Consider the following 20,012-nt stretch of genomic DNA (forward strand, 5'->3'; position numbering starts at 1 on the left):
TCCAAATTCCCCAAGTGTTTCATTCCCTAACCTTCCTCCGAAGCTTTTTAGTCTATTGTTTGCCCAAACCCTTATCCGTTGTCTGAAACAGCAGCAAGTAATACATGTACTTGTAAATATTTTTGAGGCATCCCCCCTCCTGCCCCTCACTACCACCCATCCCAATGAGTAACTGCTTTGGCACTGGGACAGTTCCAAGTTAAATGAAATAAAGGCAAACACTCTGAGCCGGTGTCCCAGGGAGACACCAGACAGGTCAAAACAAACAAACGCAATTCTTTGTGAATGAGATTGTTGCGCTCCCTCTGGTACCAGAACATGTACTGGAAATGCGGACTGTAATTTTCAAGACCACTGCTGAACTGGGGCTCGGGGAATGGGACCAGGTTAAGGTAAAAGGCCACACCTGCTGTTCTTTTTTGAGCTTAGCCAGGTTTTCCTGATTAAGCATTCCTCTGGTTGCAACAAACTTTAGGTTAGTTTTCTGAGTTCTGAAAAACTGAATTAGTTTTATAGAGAATAGACTTTGGAATTTCTTACTCCACCATTTTTTCTAATGTCACCAATGTTTCCTGATATAGGACCTTTACTCATACCATTCTCTCTGCCTGGAATGTCTCTCCCTTCATTTCCAGATCCCACTCATCCTTCAGAGTCCAAGCCAGAGCTATATGTTTTGATCCCTCCCCTGATAGCCTCTGACAATCTCTTCTTTTACTAGACTTTTAGTAATGTATCTTTCTTTCTCTTGAGCAGTTTTCACCTTCTAGCAGATGGCTATGTCTTAATTCTTCTGCTACAGGAAAAAACACTTTAAAGAGATGATCCTTATTGTTTTTGTAGGATATCATAAAATATGCTTATCCCATGGTAAATAGCCAAATAAATCCACTTCTCAGTAAATAAATTACAAATTTGAATATTCATGATTGCAAACACCTGTTAAAAGTAGGACTGTAAGATAATATAAGGAAAAAATGAATGATACAAAATGGGGAAGGAGAGAAACTGCATAGTTTCTACATAACTAGAAAGTGATATAGTTTCAGTCCTAAAGATGGTTAAGATTAATCAGTCATGAAATAAAGTCACATATAAAGAGGGTTGCTTGAAATAGACTTTGCATCGGGGCCAATATAAAACCTGACTAAGCACAAGAATGAAACTTTCCACTGTTTGTGAATTTTGCACAAATCTACGAGTAGGTTAATGTGGTGGACAGCTTATGTTGGTCTCCACAGTGACCACTAATAGCCTCTAAAAGCTGTATGGACTTGAAAACCCCTGATTTGTTATTTCTTTTTTTTTCTTTTTTAAAGAAATATATGATGCGTATAAATTTGTGAGATTCTTAGACAATGACCACCACCTAAAGAAATCCACATTCTAATCCCTCAAATTTGTGAATATATCTTCTTACATGGCAAAAGGAACTTTGCAGCTTTGATTAAAGTTAAGGGTCTTGAGATGGGGACCTTACCTTGGTGGGCCCAACATAATCCCAAGGTTCTTTATAAGAGGCAGACAAGAAGGTCAGGGAGAGGGAAAATGTAACAATGGAAGCAGAGGTTGGAGTGATGCACTTTAAAAATGGTGGAGGGGCTACAAGACAAGTAAAAGGCAAGGAAACAGATTCTCTCCTAAAGCCTCCAGGAATTGTAACTTTTTCAATTCCTTGATTGTAGATATAAGACCTATTTTGGACTTTGGATCTCCAAAGACTTTTAAGATAATGAATTTGTGTTATTTAAGCTACTAAATTTGTGGTGGTTTGTAACAGCAGCAACCGGAAACTAATGCAATCAGGAATGAACAATTCAATCATACAATTTATTTTAATATCAGTCAACTTGGCAAAGGGAATGGTAGTTAAATGCCCAGGTTCTGGAGTCAAAGGACCTAAATCCAAACTCTAGTGAATATCTCTATGAATTGGACACATTGCTTAATTTCTCTTAGTGTCAATTTATATACACATATATTTTATTTGGAAAGTGGATCCATCTCATAAGGACTAAATAAGTTAGTGCAAGTAACACTCTTGGAATGGTGCTGGTATAGACTACACACTCAATAAAATTTAGAAGAGCTACATTATGTGTTGTTGCACATTCTAGCAAATACTTGAGCTAGGAAGTAAAATTACGTTTAAAGCTCTACATTGCTGCATCAGGACCACAACTGCCACGACCATATTAACAACTTAACAATCAAGAGAATGGGGTTTTCATGACATACACTCCACAGCTGCTCCATGGCTAACTAGTGTTTGCTGTGCTTGGGGAAAGCCCCAACGCTCAACAGCAGCTGCACATACTCCCTTGAGAAGGATTCTCTCTATTGTTCCCCTTTCACGGTTTCTAAAGAGATGATCAGAGCCTCTGTGCCATCTGGTTTTGGTAGTTCTTTAAACCCAGTTTCATTTCTGTTTATAAAGGTATAAAATACTCCAGGCTATTTTTAAAACAGTTTCAAGATCAGCTTGACTGTACTGTTCCTGGCTTACTCTGAGAAACTTTTTCCCAGTAACTAACCATGTCCCCTACTAAAGCTGAAGCATGTGTGTTGGTTTGTTGTTGTTTTTTTTTTTTTTTGAGGAGCCCACATTTTGAAAAAATTGATCCAGGCTTTGTGAGCAGCAGTGAACAAGCTCTCTGTCTGTGGACCGTCTAAGTAGGTATACCTGCATACCTGCATGCAGCTGCAGCAATAGCTGCAGTACCAAAATGGCCTTTGGGTTTCTAACCATAGCAAGAGTAAAAATAGGGCTGGGTAACAGATCTTCAGAACCATGTGAGGCAGGCCATACTGTTTCTGGGGGACCTCCTTAACAACCTTTGACTCCTTTGACACCCTTGAATTTTGAAGTGATTTCTCTAACATGTGACTCCTCAGAAAGTTTCAGGTACGTGACTCTAAGATAGTTATCTAACTAGAGCACTGACTGAGCACTAAATTAGTTGGGTTCTGGGGACATTTGTTCCACATATACTTTTCTGGGCTGGATAATTTTATAGAATCAAACATGGCACCAAAAAGCTAGAGAACTTCACCAGGATAAGATGTAGTTTAATGACAACAGACTTCTTCAGCCTCAGCCAACGACATGACCCTGGGGTTCTGCAAATCTGGTCCTTAACCTCAAGGTGGGATAATTCTGCAGCACAATTTCTGCTCCAGAGCATCCCTGTGGGATTACACTGATGCTATCTTTATCTGGGACCACATTTTTGCTTAGCTTTGTTCTCAAGTCTTAGTCTGCTTCCCTCATTGTCTTCTCCTTAGGGCATTAGCCCATTAAATCGTGTGGACAAGTCTCCTCATCTCAGGCTCTGCTTATAGGCAACTATGCTGGTTTGAAACTGTTATGTACCCCAGAAAACCCATGTTCTTCTAATCCAGTCTTGTGGGTACAGATCAATTGTTGGGTGGGACCTTTTGATTTGGTTGTTTCTATGGAGATGTGACCCACCCACTCAAGGTGGGTATTAATCAGCTCATTGGAATTCTTTAAGAGGGAAACATTTTGGAGAAAGCTCACACATGGACGTTTGGAGATGCAGAAAGAAAACACCCCAGGAGACACCAAAAGCCGAAAGAGCCATTTTAAACCAGAAGCCAGGAGAGAAGGACAGCAGACATCACCAAATGCCTTCCCATGTGACAGGGGAAACTGGATGCCAGCTGCCTTTCTTCTAAGAAGGCAACTTCTTGTTGGTGCCTTAATGTGGACATTTTCATGGCCTTGGAATTGTATCTTATAACTTAATAAATCCCCTTTATAGAAGTCAATACATTTCTACTATATTGCATTCTGGCAGCATTAGCAAACCAAAACAGCAACCAACCCAAAAGAGTTGGTACCAGTAATGGTCCTATGGAGAAGACTCTAAGGATTGAATTCAAGAGTTGGATCAGTCCATGGCTGAATGGTGATGAAGACACTGGTGGCAGATGGAGAAATGATGGCTTCTGATCTGTTAGAGACATGCGGTTGCTAAAACTTTAACCTAGGATGAATTGTCATGGGATCCAGGTAGAAGGGCTGTCTTAGTTGGGGCAATGTCTGAAGTACTTGAGAGATATAGGAGAGCTAGTAATTATAAGTACTGTGGAATTGGGGGACTTTTGGAAAGTGCCACTGTTTCATTGATGAGGAATAATGATAGGCTCAAATGTATTAATCAAGAATTAAAGTGTGAGAGTCAGATGGATACTTTGGTAGTGTTTTTGCATCTGGTGGACAGAAATACTGAAAAACAGACAGGATTTAATTGTGAGAGTACAGAACTTCAGAGAAGGCTGGGTTCTTAGCCTAGGCAGGTCTCCTATCCTAAACTCAGGGCCTTGATAGTAGAGAGGGACTGAGGATGAACATATCTGGGCAGATGCACTTGAGAATGTTGAGTTCTCAGGTTTCCCTCCCTTACCTGAAGGCTGTGCAAAATCTTCCAATGAGCATGTGCCTACAAGACAATATTGGCCTTCTGAGGCTCTGTCTCCAACTCCCATTCTGGCTACCAGACCCATAACTATGCTCACATATCAGCACACACTGACCAGGGCTGCTAAGGCAGGAAAAGGACTTAATCATGAAGCTGCAGATCCTTGTTATCAGGTATCAGCAGGATCCAGGAGAGTATGCCTTGGAGTGGATGTGAGGTTGCTGGATCAAAAGGGTGAACTAGAACGCTGGCAAAAGAAGAGTTTGTCAATATGGGAACCATCCTATGACCCAGGATTTAAGCCCCTGTCAAGGAATCTAGGAGAAAAACCCTAACACACTGCTAGTGTGTCTTTGAAAGCAAGAAATGAGAGGTGGCTATGCTAGTTTGACCCTGTGGTTTACCCCAGAAAGCCCTGTTCTTTAATCCTCATTCAATACTGTTGGGTGGAATTTTTTTTTATTATTTCTGTGGAGATATGACTCACCCAATTGTGGGTGGTAACTTTTGCTTGGATGGTTTCCATGGAGATGTGTCTCCACCCATTCAAGCTGGGTTTGCTTACGGGAGCCCTTTAGGAGGGAACAATTTGGAAAAAGCTTCAAAGCTACCACAGCCACGAGAGCCCATGCAGCTAGAGACCTTTGGAGATGAAGAAGGGAAATGCCCCTGGGGGAGCTTCATGAGACAAGAAATTGGGAGAGAAGGCTAGGAGACTTCGCCATATGCCCTTCAACTTGAGAGAAACCTGAACTTCATTAGCCTTTCTTGCATGAAAGTAACCTCTTATTGGTGCTTTAATTTGGACATTTTCATGGCCTTAGAACTATAAACTTGCAACTTAATGCCCCCTTTTAAAAACTGTTCCATGTCTGGTATATCGCATTCCAGCAGCTGGCAAACTAGAACAGCGGCCTGCATGTAAGGAAGGAGAAATGGTAGGACTGCTATGGCCATCTCTGTCAGAAGGTATCAAAAATCCCAGAGATAGGCAGCCTATAATATTCTACTCAGTAAGACTAAAAAAAATCACCAGCTGACCATATTCCTCAGGAAGGCATGGAAGAAGGCACTCCCTTTACCAAAGCAATAAGGAACATATTGGTGAGGGGTCATCAACATTGTTGAGAATCTCAGTGGCAGCTTTCCATTAACACTGGGGGTGACCGTGGAGAACCCATTGTAGAACTGGGCTTTCTAGAAGCAATGCAGATGAGCCCAGTTGGCAGCACTTAACTGTCAGACATAAGTAGATATGATGATCGTAGTGGGCAGCTGGGTTGGAGAAGAATCTGGGACTGGGGGTTATGATCCACAGGAATCTATGCAAATAGTTCATAGTACATAGTGTACCCAGGAGCAAGGTAGATGGGCAGCCTGTGAAGGATGTGTTCAATCTGTATAATAGGGACTTGGGAATAATGAGCTGAGGGCTGAGAACAGGGGCCCCAGTGGAAACCAGAATCCCATACCTAGTTTCCAGATCTGAACCTGTTCTTAGGCTCAGAACCCAGCAAATAACAGAAAGGTTGGACCATTGAAGGGAAGGATCCTGCATTACCACAGCGAGTAGATACAGTGGTGATTTTCCTAGTCAGTCCCCAAAGGGATCAATAGCCATTTACTTGGGTAAGTATCTCCTGGGGAAAAGAGAATACCTACTCTTTCAAGGGTTGTTGGATTCAGGGTCAGAGTTGATGCTGATTCTTGGGGACCTAAAGTGAAATGTAGGCTCCTCTGTCAGAACAGAAACATACAGGGAGTCAGGGAATAAATGGATGCCTCATTGAGATCTGGCTCACAGATTATACTCTGGGCACATAAATCCATCTGGTAGTCAACTCCCCAGTTCCCAACTGTATAATTGGGAAGGACCTTCTTCACAGTTGGCAGAACTCTTCCATTGGTTCCCTGGCTTGTAGAATAAGAACTTATTGTAATAGAAAAGTCCAAGTCTTTAAAAATAACTTTTCCCCACTCTAAAGATAGTAAATAAAAAAATCATGGTGCATTCCAGGGGAACAGTATAGGTGAGTGTCATCCTCAAAGACAAGGAATGGATAGTGCAGTCCCCATCATACTCTCAGCTAGTTTACCAATCTGGAGTTTCCGAGAGAAATTTGGCAATAACCATTAATGTTGAAGACCTACATACCCTACAGCCCAGCAGCTCCATGCCTGGGTATATGTTTATCCTAGTTTGCTAGCTGCCAGAATGCAATATACCAGAAACAGAATGGCTTTTGAAACAGGGAATTTAGTAAGTTACTATTTTACAGTTCTAAGGCCGAGAAAATGTCCCAATTAAAACAAGTCTATAGAAATGTCCAATCTAAGGCATCCAGGGAACAATACCTCAGTTCAAGAAGGCTGATGAAGTTCAGGGTTCCTCACTCAAGTGAGAAGGCACATGGTGAGCACAGTCAAGGTTTCTCTTCTATCTGGAAAGGCACATGGTGAACACGGCATCATCTGCTAGCTTTCTCTCCTGGCTTCCTGTTTCATGAATCTCCCCACGAGGCATTTTCCTTCTTCATCTCCAAAGGTCGTTGGCTGGTGGACTCTCTGCTTCTTGTGGCTATGCCGTTCTTCTCTGCTGTCTCTGAATCTCCTGCTTTCTCCAAACTTCCCTCTTTTATAGGATTCCAGTAAAGAAATCAAGACCCACCTAGAATGGGTGGAGACATGCCTCCACCTAATCCAGTTTAACAGCCACTCTTGATTGAGTCACATATCTGGGAAGATGATCTAATTAAAGTTTCAAACACAGTGCTGAATAGGGATTAGAAGACACAGCTGCCTTTACAAAATGGGTTTAGGATTAAAACATGACTTTTCTAGGGTACATGCATCCTTTCAAACCAGCACAATGTTCTAAATACACCCTTCACATATAGCATAGATAACATGTACTCATATCAGCAGTTCTTTGTTTTAAATCATAAAAAAATGAAATGACTTAAAAGTCTATCAACATGTTATAGACAGAAGAAAGCAAATGAATTATATAACTATGTATTATCGATATGGAATGGTCTCAAAATCATGTTGAATAAGCAAACGGCAGAAAGCTACTGGATACATTTTTCCTGTGGCTGTTATAACAAATTACCACACACTTGGTGGTTTAAAATAACAGAAATGTGTTCTCTCACCATTCTGGATGCCAGAAATCCTAAATTAGGTCCACTGAGCCTAAATTTGTTTTGCTGCAGGGTCACACTCTGTCTGGTGGCTGTAGGGCAGAGTCCGTTCCTTGCCCTTCCAGGTTCTGGTAGTCCCAGCATTCCTTGACTTGGGGCCACATCACCTCAATCTTGCCTCCGTAGTCACACTGCCTTCCCATCGGAGTCTGTCAAGCCTTCCTCTGCTTCCCTCTTATAAGGGCACATGTGACTACAGTTGCAGCCCACCCAGAAAAGCCAGGTTAACCTCTTTATCCCAAGATCCTTAATTTAATCACATCTGCAAAAAATCTTTTTCCATTTAATCACATTTGCAGTTTCTGGGGATTCGGATCTGATATCTTTTGTGTGTATATGTGTGCTGTATGGCAGGGGCCACAATTCATTCTTTTTCCATATGAGTATCCCATTATTGCAGCACCATTTGTTGAATTTTTGTTGTTGTTGTTTAGTTTTTTGTATGTTTGTTTGGGAAGTGCATGGGCTGGGAACCCGGGCCTCCTGCATGGCAGGCGAAAATTCTACCAGTGAACTACCCTCACACCCCCCGGACCCGATATCTTTGGATGGCCATTACCCAGCATTCTACAGGACAAGCAATGTGATATAACCTGAATGAAGTTTTAAAACATGCGCTGTGATACTGTTCATTCTGGCTAACTGTGAGTTGTCCACCCCCCACCCCCAAGTCCTTCCTCTTCTCCCTTGTATGTGTGGCTATCCATGTGACCAAGATAAGGCCAACAGAAGTAACAGGAGCAACTTCAAGCAGGCTGCTTGCCCTGGACTCCACTTTTTCACCTTCCTTCCAGCCCATCCATCTATAACCATACAGAGATAATGCCAAAGTAGCATACCAGAAAAGAAAAATAAAGAAAGGAAGATATCTAAACAATCTTTGGAGCATAAATAAATTCCTTTTTTATTATAGCTACTATATATATATATATATATATATATATATATATATATATAGTTACCAGCTTAATCTTCATCTTAGAGAATATATAATTTTTTAAAATGTGCAGTAGAATGACAAATGACAGTTTGGGCAAATCAGTGGTAGAAGGATGGCAAAGAGGATCCGTGAGGGGTAACACAGGAGGCTTCAGTTGCGTTTTTTAAAACATTTTAGTTCTTAAATTCAATGATGAATTCATGGGTGCACATTGTATTATTCTCTAAACTTTTTTCAATGCTGGAATTATTTTGCTAAAAAAAAAACTATGCTGATATTCACTGAGGAATATATATGGGATTTCTTCCCGGTGGAGCAATCAAGGATAAGAATCTGATCCTTAGGAAAAAAAGTGCTCTAAATCCACAGTATTTCCTACTTCCTTAGGTTGTAGATAAAGAGCTTCAGGCAAGGAAACTCCAAAATAAAGGCCAGAAATTCATGCAGAGCCCTTGAATATACATTCAGGAGTTGAAATTTTTTCATTCGCTCATCAAAATTTACACTTTTGCTAAGCAGGTTTGCAACAGGTCAGGGTTAAGTGAGGAGAGGAAGGAATGTTTCACTTAAATTACAAAGGAGGAAGCGTTCTGATAAAGACTTCGTAATGTTGTTCGAAGAAGCAGGAACATGAGGAGTGTATATGTAATGGGTATTAAACCCTCTTCTATGCTCCTCCAGGAAGCTCAGGTGAAAAAAATTGTATTTCTATTTACAGTTAGTTAAAGAATTGCAGGCATTCTCAAGAGATCTGGCAGAGTGACACTTGCAGTTGCTGTTGTACGCTAGAGGTCAACGAGTGTCTTAGATATAATGACACCTCGGGTACTTTAGCTGGTACAACTCCATTCTGTGGAAAGGGAGAGTTCCCCAAGCCCAGAAGCTGAGACCCCGAGACAAGCTGGCCCTCCAAGGGTCCGCCTTTCCTTTGTCCTTGACGCTCAGCTCTTATACTCTGTGCTTAAGCAAAAACACCTGTTACACAGCCGCATTACTTGTAGTCTCCTTTTCTGTATTTTGGTATGCTAGTGTCTGCCCTTATCTCTTTCCCTCTGCTAAATTGCCCTTTCCACCCAATTCTCCTTTACTCTACTTCCTCTTTGTTCTCTTCTCTAGTTTCATTCTTTCCCTTTCCCACTCTTTTTCCTCAGTTTGCCTCGACTTCTGAATCCCGTGAACAGGTTTGGAAAGGAGCTGGGGGTGGCGAGTGGAAAGAGGTCATGTAAACGTGCAAAGGAAATGCCAAGGAATAATGGAGAGAAATGCAACAAATCTGCCTCATTTTCCCCAACATGACTTCAATGCCAGCAGCTTTCAGCTCTTTCTCTCTTTCTGCTGCCTCCCTGATACATTTTCAAGGAGACTTTTTTTTCCTGTAAGTCAAGGCTACATCTTCCCTTTTGAAGCACAATGTAATCCATTACCAACAGATTACCCACTACATAAAATTCTCAAATTTGTATCAGAATGTCCTCCGGATTTTTATCATACTTTTTGCCAAAGTCACTCTACCAACATTTTGGTTGATTATTTTGAAGCTGCCCAGGTTCTCTAACATTCAACAAGGTTTTAAAAATGTACGTTTGTTATATGAGCAACAGGTTCTGTGCTCTGATGAATTCATTCATCAGAATAGCTTATTGTTTTCCACAGGCAGTTCATTCCCAGTCCCTTCCACTGTGTCTCCCTCATGCTAAGTCTAATTTTAATTTTTAAGGTCAATATTATGAATTATTATACCTTGAATGAAAGAGAGATAATTATTTTAAATGAATTCGTTATTAGCAAGAGAACCATGAGTAAAATGTATGAGAATTTCTCACAAATTCATATCTAAGAGTGATCATCTTATTCATCCAACTCATTTTACAGATGTGGAAACTGAGGCCCAGGGATGTGGTGAAATTTGCCCGAAGTTGTGCATGAGTTCATGGGGTGTCCCGGCCCCCTTTGGACTTCTGCACATATAGTCACTCTCTCCTTGGAACACTATTCCAGGTGGCCAACACTCACTACTTCCCCCCAACCTCAGATGCACACACACACACACACACACACACACATACACTCCTATTTGTCCTTCTTCCCTGGGTGGTCCCATCAGCCAGCACAGCCTCGCACACCTGCCTCTCACTTACACTTACATGGCGCTCTGCTTGCTGACATGTCAGCCTCACATTCTGAACCGTGAACTCTTAAGGAGTTTTTCTCAGTTCTATGAACCAGAGCATCCCACAGTGCCTGGCTCCTAAGAGATGCTGAATAAATATGAGTTGAGGGGCTGGATCCAGTTCTCTGTAGGACCTAGACTGGTGCGCTTACCTTTCTACCAGGAGCTTACAAAACACAGAGCACAGTTTTGAGATGGCTTTTTCTTTTCCCTGGGAAATTTTTAGGCATAGTATGCAATGATCTATTTTACAGTCCTGGCTTTGCTTTGTAAAGATAAAAACTCCACTGTGGCCATAGTGACTCTGAGAGCAGCTTGAAGAACCACCCCGGAAGCCAGGCCCAGGGGAGAGGGTACAGGGCAGCTCTACATTGCGTAGCGTTCACATGCAACAGGCCACGTACTACACACTTCCAATGACAGCGATTTTCACCTGAAATTTCCCCACTGTGATGTTCAGATGGAACTTTTTATTCCATTACTTTTATCAAGTAGCAAACCACAAAGAATTTTCAAATGCTATTCCTTTTTTTTTTTTTTTTTTTATCTTTTTTCTTTTTCATTTTCTCTTTCTTCAAACTTTTCTTTTTTTACATGGGCAGGCACCGGGAATTGAACCTGGGTCCTCTGGCATGGCAGGTAAGCATTCTTGCCTGCTGAGCCACCGTGGCCCGCCCTGCTATTCCATTTTTGTATGCTACTATAATTCATTCATTATTTTCTAAGATTTCATCAGTTGACTACTTATGCCAAATGATGAAGTGAATGTAAAGATATTTTTGATGTAATGTGGTATAAATGAGGGACTTTCCCCCTATCTTTCCTAGCCTTTAAATGTTTATGTCAAATGTGTCCCTGTTGAAAAAAATTAGAACCTGACAGCTCCTCAGTAATGATCGAATTGAACCATCCGACTTGATAAGTGAAGAAACCCAGGCACAGAAATGTTTAGGGGTCGGGTCTGTCTCTGCCCACTGAAGCTGCCAGTCTCTGTTCAACCTCTGCTGCTCTCTCCTGCACCTATGCTGCTGATTGCGCATTCAGTCAAAGCAGGGACCGTCTATACTCTCATCATTGCAAAGTAGTAAACCATATAGACACAGTATTTAACTATCAGTTGGTTCCATGTGTAATTACTAGGAACATCTCATTTTTTACCAGGTTAGATAGAAGAGTAATTATCATTTCCTTATTTCTTTCTGCTTCTTCAGAGCTGTAGTAGTGGATTATAATTATTATTTTTTTTAAGTGCCAGCTCTGATGGAATATCAATTGATAGATTTTTCTCTTTAGTTCCACTGAACTTACTTTGAATTAAGGCCATCTAGATTCAAGGCACTGGGGTGTCTACTTAGAGCTACAGAAATGGATGTCATGGTAATTATATTGCTGGCATCGTAACTGATGTATTTCCCTTCTAAATAATTTCCCTCTGCCCTTCCTTATGGATTTCCACCATTATGTTTATGCCATGAAGCTAATTTTCCAGGGAAGGAAATAGCAAGAGGATGCAGTGTTTGGATGGGTGCTGAACAAGCCCGTTGGTCATTTCTTGCCACAACCTGGATGTGTGTTAGGGATTTGAAACATGCCATATGGGATATTGCACTTGGGAAGTCAGTTTAGTAAGGTGTTTTCCCAGGTGTTCTCAAAGTTCCAGTACAACTCGTGCACCTGTCAGAGTAACACCTTCAGTGTGGCTCAACCAGCTGGCATCTGAAATCACCTGGTCATGGAGATCAGTCTCTAAGGCTACTTCAGCATTTCTCAAAGCCCCAAAGAGTCAGGAACTGTTAGTAAAATAAATCATGAAGATCTTGTCTGGACTTGCAGGAAAGAGCTAAATTAGAGCCTGTCTGAGGCTCTGCTTTCAGTGCCTTCCATGATTTCAGGGTATCAAGGGTTGGTGACACTGTTGCCCATAAATGTTTTGACAGTGGTTCATGGCCCCTGTGGATGGTTGTCATGTGACCAAAGTATTGAAGATTGCAAATTTGCAACAGAGTAAGTTTCTATGATAACAGCGAGGTTATACAGCATTGTACGATGCTCTCAGTCATTTTTTTTGGACAAATTTAACAATGCACCTTAGTGTGGTGGATTTACAAGGGCATGATATTGTAGCAATAGGAGTGAATTGTGCTTTGCCCTTGGGAAAACTCACTCGTGTTCTGGAGCTCTAGGTCTTTATGGAATAGAAGCGTTTGATTGCTGTTGATATTAGGAAAGTCTGACATATGAATAAAGGAATAAAGTAAGAAAAATACAATAAGCAATGATCCCAGAAACTTGATGCTCATAAAAACACTTGTTATCAGACACTTAATTTTGTTTCATACCGAATACACAGTAGATCTACTCCAATCAGAAAGATGGCGTCATGCGCTTAGTTTATTCATTTATTTATTCAATAACCATTCAGTGAAAGCTTTTTGTTCTAAACTCTGGATTTAACAAAGTGGGAGAAAGAAAGACTCTGATAGCCTAGCATTTGCTAAGTAGATATGAATTCTTTCTGATTTTTGTATTTTTTTATTTTAGTATATAAGAAGTGGGCCTGGAATAGAATACAATACAATACTGATACAGCACATCAGCCTGCAGCCTGCAGACAGCTGGAGTTAAGGTATTTCCTAAAATATACCTGGAGTACCATTCAAGCCCAAATACCTGTTTTTTGGTAAATGAAAAAATAAAATTACAATACAATTGATACAATGTGATTCTGTTTTGTTAAAACACAAATGCATAGGAAACAGTACAGAAAGGTTGCTCACCCAAATTTTAAAAGCAACCGAGGTTTAATGGGGGGTATTTTACTTTTCTGTTTTCCAAATGTTATATACTGAAATGTGTTTTGTCTTTGTAGTCAGAAAGCATTCTTTATAAACTATAAAGCTTTGTAGATTACTTCAAAAAATAACATTTGCAAAATAATTAGTTAGTACTTGCCATTTTTCTCGAGTATAAGTATGACTAAGCTAATTTATTCATAGAATTCAAAACCCTAAAAATATCAGATCCTATCCTTTATTTATTCAACTATATATTTTTTACGTTAGAGAAATAACTACTATCTGCTATGTACTAGTTTTTTTTTTTTTTTACCTCAAAGTGGGACCCTTAGACAAGTAGTTAGATATAAGTAACCTGTTTGGGAAGTGGTCCCAGGAAGCATGATGAGGGAGTGGGAAGGAAGGAAAGCAATGAAGCATGGACTGCTAGCGTCGGAAATGGGACCTCAATCCTGCAGAGGACTGCTGTGAAAACACGTAGAACATACCTTAGAATTGTTTCTGCAAGAGTCAAAGAAGCTGGGTTATTTGTCCGCAACTTCCATCACTCAGTGGTCAAAGTCTGACCCTAAAAGTACTAATTCCCCAGCACTTCTCTGCCCGCTATGCCTCATGTCAGGGATGAGGGATTGGCCATGGTCAGAAAAAGCCCTCAGGCAGAGAGAGAACTGAGGTAGGTTACTCTAGGCTGAAGCTGCAGATAATCTCTAAGGAGCAATGAGAGGATAAGGCTGGGATCCTGAAAGCATCTGATAATGCTTCATAACAAACAAGTCCAAGATTGCAGTGGCTTAACACAAAGACAGTTTATTCTTTGCTCATATAAACTCCTTTCCTGGTCAGGTAACTTTCCCGGGCAGCCCATCTTCAAATCTCATCTCTGCATCATGTAGTCAGTTCCCTTCTCTTGGAGCCCTTCGCTTTCAGCCACACAGACAGAGAAGAGAGAGGTGGTAGCAGTCTGTGCAGGATGTTTCAAGGCCCAGCCTGGTGATGGAGAATGTCACTACTGTACATATTCCCTCCACCAAACCTTAGTCATGTGGTCCCCAACTAAACATATAGGACGGTTGGAAATGTACTTCTAGCCTCTGAAACTGAGAGCTAATAAACTTTCATTGTTTAAGCCAACCCGATGTGTGGTGCTTGCCATAGCAACTTGGCAAACCAAGACAGCAAGCTTCTAGTAACACACTGACATGCTTCTCATGTCCTTATCTTAACTTATGAAAGTTCCTAAGCAGTTGGTATTAGTCCTTATGGATACTACGATTTTTGGCAAAATGAGTTTGGGTTCTTAGTATGACTGTTCTAAGAATAGTGTATTCAATTATTTCAGGTGCAAACAATTCTACGTAAGAGTTGATTCAGAGGGACATAGGAGAGGAACTATGGTGATATGACGAGTCCTCTGAGGAGTCAAGACTTCCAAGAGTGAATTCCGGGTCTGCTTTTAATGAGACATGTGATTTGGGACATATAAGCCTTTTGATCTGCAAAATAATAAAGTCCTCTGTGGTTAGAATAGTCTCTGTTTAAACTGAGTAGCTGGCTGTATATTTTCCATGCATACATTTTCACACATGTATGTGTGTATGGTATGTATTTACATGTAAATACATATATATATATGTCAAGGCCAGGTGGGGTTATACTGGGACTAGAATTTTTTTTTTTTTTACCATGGGACTAGAATTTATATCCCTGAATGTGCTGTGATACTTGTTGAGCTACCCTTCCTGTCTATTCCTTGCTCTCTCCTTGGAGAAGCCGCAAGGGAATGGTGTTGTTCACTGGCCAGGCAGGCAGGGGGGTGTCAGCAGAAGTAAGCAAATGCTGGCTAGCAGTAGCTGTGGGTTAAATCCCTAGTTCTGAGCAGACTGGGGTGGAAGAAACAACACAAGTCCTGTTATGGAATCCAAGAAAAGCACAGCTCTGTAGTCAATCTTGTCTCACCTACAAAGCCATAAGCGCTGTAACATGTCTAGAGTGAAAGGGCTTTGGCTATTTATTATACTCCAGAGAGCAGTATAGCTCATAGCAATTAAAAGGCAGCATTTTTAGCCTGGTGCCAACTGCCAGGGAATCTTTTCAGCAAGGGCTGCGGAGTCAAGGCACCAAGGTGAAGGATGATAATTTTAGGAAACTCACCTGAAAGCATTTGATGGTGTAATGAAAACAGTCTAGTCATCCACCTAGGGCCTGTGTTATTTCAGAAAACAAAACAAAACAAAACGAAACAATTTGGTTATGCTTTTCCTACCAGGAATGTGAAACAATGACCATATTACACAGTTACAGGCACTTTTTAATTAGTTAATAATTTATTCATATATTCCTTTATTTATTCACTCTTGAGAGATTTATCAGGTGTGAGCTAGAGAACTGGACACACTGAGCCGCATCCAGCAGCAGGTGCGGCGGGTGCCATGGGGATGGCTGTTGGGGGTTGACCTGGGTTACTCTCTGAACAGGAGTCGGTGGAACGGTCCCACCTGACCCCTGGCCCAAGACACATGGTTTTCTGAATTAATGCAATAACAATGGAAATTAAATCGGTCCTTTCTCTTCTGCATCATAAGTGATACTTATGATAAATACTTAAATACATAAATACTTCCAGCAGTTATTTCCCATAATTCGATGAGCAGCATAAGATATGGAGTCTAATGGGGGGATAATAGCAAATATAGATTTAATATGTGCTAAGCGTTGCTCTAAGCATTTTATATACATTAACTCAGCAATCCTCTCCACAACACTATTAGGTAGACACTGTATGATCATTCCCATTTCACAGAAATGGAAACATATGAGAAAAGGTGGTTTTTTTCATTAGGAGGATCTTCTCATATTGGTGGCACAATCACTACCCCATGTTATCTTGTAAGGAAAGAAACTATATAAAAGAGAATGATGATTTTTTTTTTTTTGCCAAAGGACTGAAGAGTTCAGAGTCATCAAATCTGATCATAAGCATAGAAAGGAGATTCAACTGAGATTATCTTCCTATTTGATATTTAGGAAGACTGTTCATTGATTTCTTCATTCAATAAATATAATAATTGTCTACCTCTGACATCCAAAGATGAACAGGCTTCAAGAAGCTCTGAGATCAGTAGGAAAGAAAGATGTGTCAACAAATACTTATGGGATGTAATACGTGGAATATCCAAGGGGGGAAGACTGAAGGAATAATAATGATAACGACACCCACTGATCTTTTGGGCTGGGAGCTGAACAAGTATTAACTCATTTAGCCTGTACAGCATCCATTTGGTGCAGATACTACAAATAGGCAAATGTAAGCGACAAGGAAACTGAGGTTCTATGGGGCTAAGTAACGTGCCCCAGGTTGTTGGGAGAGTATACAGGCCATGATCACCCCTTACCTGGGCTGTTTCTCAAGGTCGTGTTTTCAGCAAGCAACTTTGAGGGAAAAGGTGATATCTTCTCCAGACCAAGAACAGGCTTGCTTTCTCTTATGATAAAAGCAGTGATTCCCCCAAGCCCTGTGCTCTTCTCCTATCACGCTTCCCCCAAGTGTGCAGGGGGCTTCGTGATGGGCTCTTTGTCAGCACCGCGGGGCTTGGACGGGCAAGTGGAGCCAACAGAAACACGATGCTCTGTCTGCTGCTTTTGTCATTAGGAATAGAGTCCTTTGACTCACGTTTTCTGTTAGCATCTATGAAGCTGTAACAGGCTAATTCATGAGTTCAGGTAACATCTCAAGCCCTGCATGGTTCTTGACAAGACTATACAGTCAATGAGTGGTGGAACCTGACTTTGAACCTGGGTGGTGTGGCTTTGAAGCCCACACTACTAAACACTACTAATACTGAATCGGAGATAGGCAATTCACTGCCTAGCAAAGGCAAATTTTAAAACAGAATGTGGTGTATAGCTTGCACTTTGAAGGAAAAGTGGGAATTTAACAGCGAATAAGGGAGAAAGACCATTCCAGAGGTGCTGCTGATAGCTTCAGCCGGGCCACGCGACCGGTACACTGGGTGGGTTTGGGGCGAGCTCGCAGGGAATTAACCTGGGTAAGCTGAAGCCGGCGCCTATCCCCTGCCGGCGTTCATGCGAATGATGTCCTCACACAGGCCGAACGTGGGTTCAAGCGTTTATTGTTACAGCCGGGATGGGTCACCCGGGGAACCCGAGAGGTGGGACATGGGACAAGGTGCAGGCTGCACGACGACCCCGCGAAGACCCGGGGCTGAGGGAGCGCTGGGCTTAAGTACAATCGGGGGAGAGGCGGGGTTAAGGGCTCACACGTCAAGAGGAGGCAGCCACTCACACAAGCTTAGCGGCAGTTGCTAGACAGAAGGGTATGTTTCCGGGATAGGGAAATATAGAGAATAACAGGAAGGCCTGTTGTTTTGTGGTGGGCTATGGAAATAGGCGGTTTACGACAAGAGGGGGAAGGGGGGAACAGTGAGCTAGGTTACAGATATGGGGGGCAGAGAGTGAACCTAGAGAGGGAGAGAAACATTAAAAAATTTTAAGTTTGGCTAGGCTCCAGTCCCTGAGAAATACGCCACACAGAGGGAGCCGTGCGAACAAAGGCTGGAATCTGGGATACACACGTATGTTTAAGCTAGAGCAAGAACGGTGTTGTAAGACTGCAGTGTACAGTGGAATTGGAGCAAGAGATGAGGTTGGAAAGACAGGCAGAGGCCAGGACACTTACGGGCACATGTGCCCATTTGTCTTGTAGAAATCATTTTAAGGATTATAGGTAGGAAAGTGACATGATCAGATTTGTGTTTTTGAAAGATCCCTCTGGAACAGTGTGCAAGATGAATTGCGGGGGGTCAGACAGATCAAGAAAGATGCAGATGGAGTAATCTAAGTAAGATGTGATGAGGGCTTGAACTTTGTAGAATGTACAGATTAATTACCAATATTTTCATTTAATACCCAATGAGAGTAGTAATTAGCTTGGAATTACTCCAGCCAGAACAGTTGTATTTTTAGTCCTTGAACCTTGATCTTTTTACTTTGTAGAAAAAAAAAAAAGCACAAGAAGGTTGGCTGAATAAAGTGATCTTGTTTCTCCAATTTGTGATGGAAAAAGGAAATAAGGAGAAGCTGGTTCTCCATTGCCCTAAGACTGAGATGTGCATGCATGATTTTAAGGGAGAGATGCTGACTGCTCTCTCCATCAAGGTGAAGAGTGGGAAAAAAGCTAACAGGGAGTTCCCATCCGAATCAGAGACTCTCAAAATTCTCTGAGCACTGCACACCTAAGCAGAGCAAGAGACCCCATATGTCACGCAGCTCACTTGTTTATCCTCCTCTTCTTGTAGGAAAAACTCTAGTAACAACAAAAATGGATTTTAGATGCAAGTGTGGGGATACCATTGGAGGTGGTGAAGATTATGAATTTATTTGCTCTGTCAATGGGATGTGGATAATTTATGTTTGGTTTCTTATGTTCACGTGTCTTTAAAGATCAGTTATGAAAAAATTAGAGTCCAAAATATTGTCAGTGAAGATATGCCTCTCTACATCTCACAGACTTAAGAAAGCAACCCACAAAAAAACCTAAATTAATAGTGATGAAAATAAGCAAGCTGAAATTTGTGGTTTTGTAACTCGGGCAGAATACCATAATTTGCCTAACAGACATTCTCCTTTCCTCCTGCCTAACAAAGCCCAGATTTTTCTGATAAGTATACTCTCCTTTACACAGCCAGTGCATTAGGAGAGGCTGGCCCATTCCTAGCTCCAAGTGGAAGATTCCAATTTGTCTAAATATATTCAGTTCTTCTTGCTAGTGTTAGTTTGGGCATGGGCAAGTGACAAAAATTATTCTGGACTCTGCTGTCTGAATGTAATGTCAGGAATTGCTTTATTCACCTGGCAACCAGGAGAGGTGCCACCTAAGGACAATACTTACACACAGAGAAGAGCGACTCAAGAAAGCAGATCCCGGTCCCTATCTACCATGACTTTGGACTTCTTGTTATGGGGAATGGTAAATGTCCTTAGGTTTAAGCAATTTGAGTCAAAGATTCTGTTATATATGGCCAAGACCTTCTAGATACAACCTAAAGTGGTCACTGACAACTAACAAGATGCCCTTCAGGAGATTTTGCAACATTAACAAGCATTAGCAAGTCAGGCTGTTTAGAAGCATTCTGGACTAGAATCTTTGGTACACTTAAGAACTACAGTAGGACCTTGTTTTCCTCAACCAATACATTCCAAGACCCTTTGCATAAGTTGAAAATCTCACATGATTGTAAAGCCCATTATTTAATAAATATTTCTTATACAGACATAACTATCACACTTTTTTAAATAAATAAAGCAAACCCTCTAGTCACAATAAGTAAATAAAATTAAATAGGAATACTTTTTAAAAATTTTAATTCTCTCTCTTGGCCTTTATTTGTTGAATTTGTGTAAAATGAAGTCCTACTGTAATGGTAGCTTGTGAATATCAAA

The 20,012-nt window shown here is 41.2% G+C and overlaps 1 long non-coding RNA gene across 1 annotated transcript; it reads left to right on the plus strand.

The window, feature by feature from the left end:
- The first annotated feature begins 289 nt into the window (after positions 1 to 289).
- On the plus strand, positions 290 to 15,077 carry LOC143689681 (uncharacterized). Its single transcript, XR_013178887.1, has 3 exons — positions 290 to 392; positions 13,300 to 13,384; positions 14,893 to 15,077. It is a non-coding gene; the product is annotated as an uncharacterized LOC143689681 (long non-coding RNA).
- The last annotated feature ends 4,935 nt before the right edge of the window (positions 15,078 to 20,012 follow it).

The sequence above is a fragment of the Tamandua tetradactyla genome, chromosome 7 (assembly GCF_023851605.1).
Source record: "Tamandua tetradactyla isolate mTamTet1 chromosome 7, mTamTet1.pri, whole genome shotgun sequence".
NCBI classification, from domain to species: domain Eukaryota; kingdom Metazoa; phylum Chordata; class Mammalia; order Pilosa; family Myrmecophagidae; genus Tamandua; species Tamandua tetradactyla.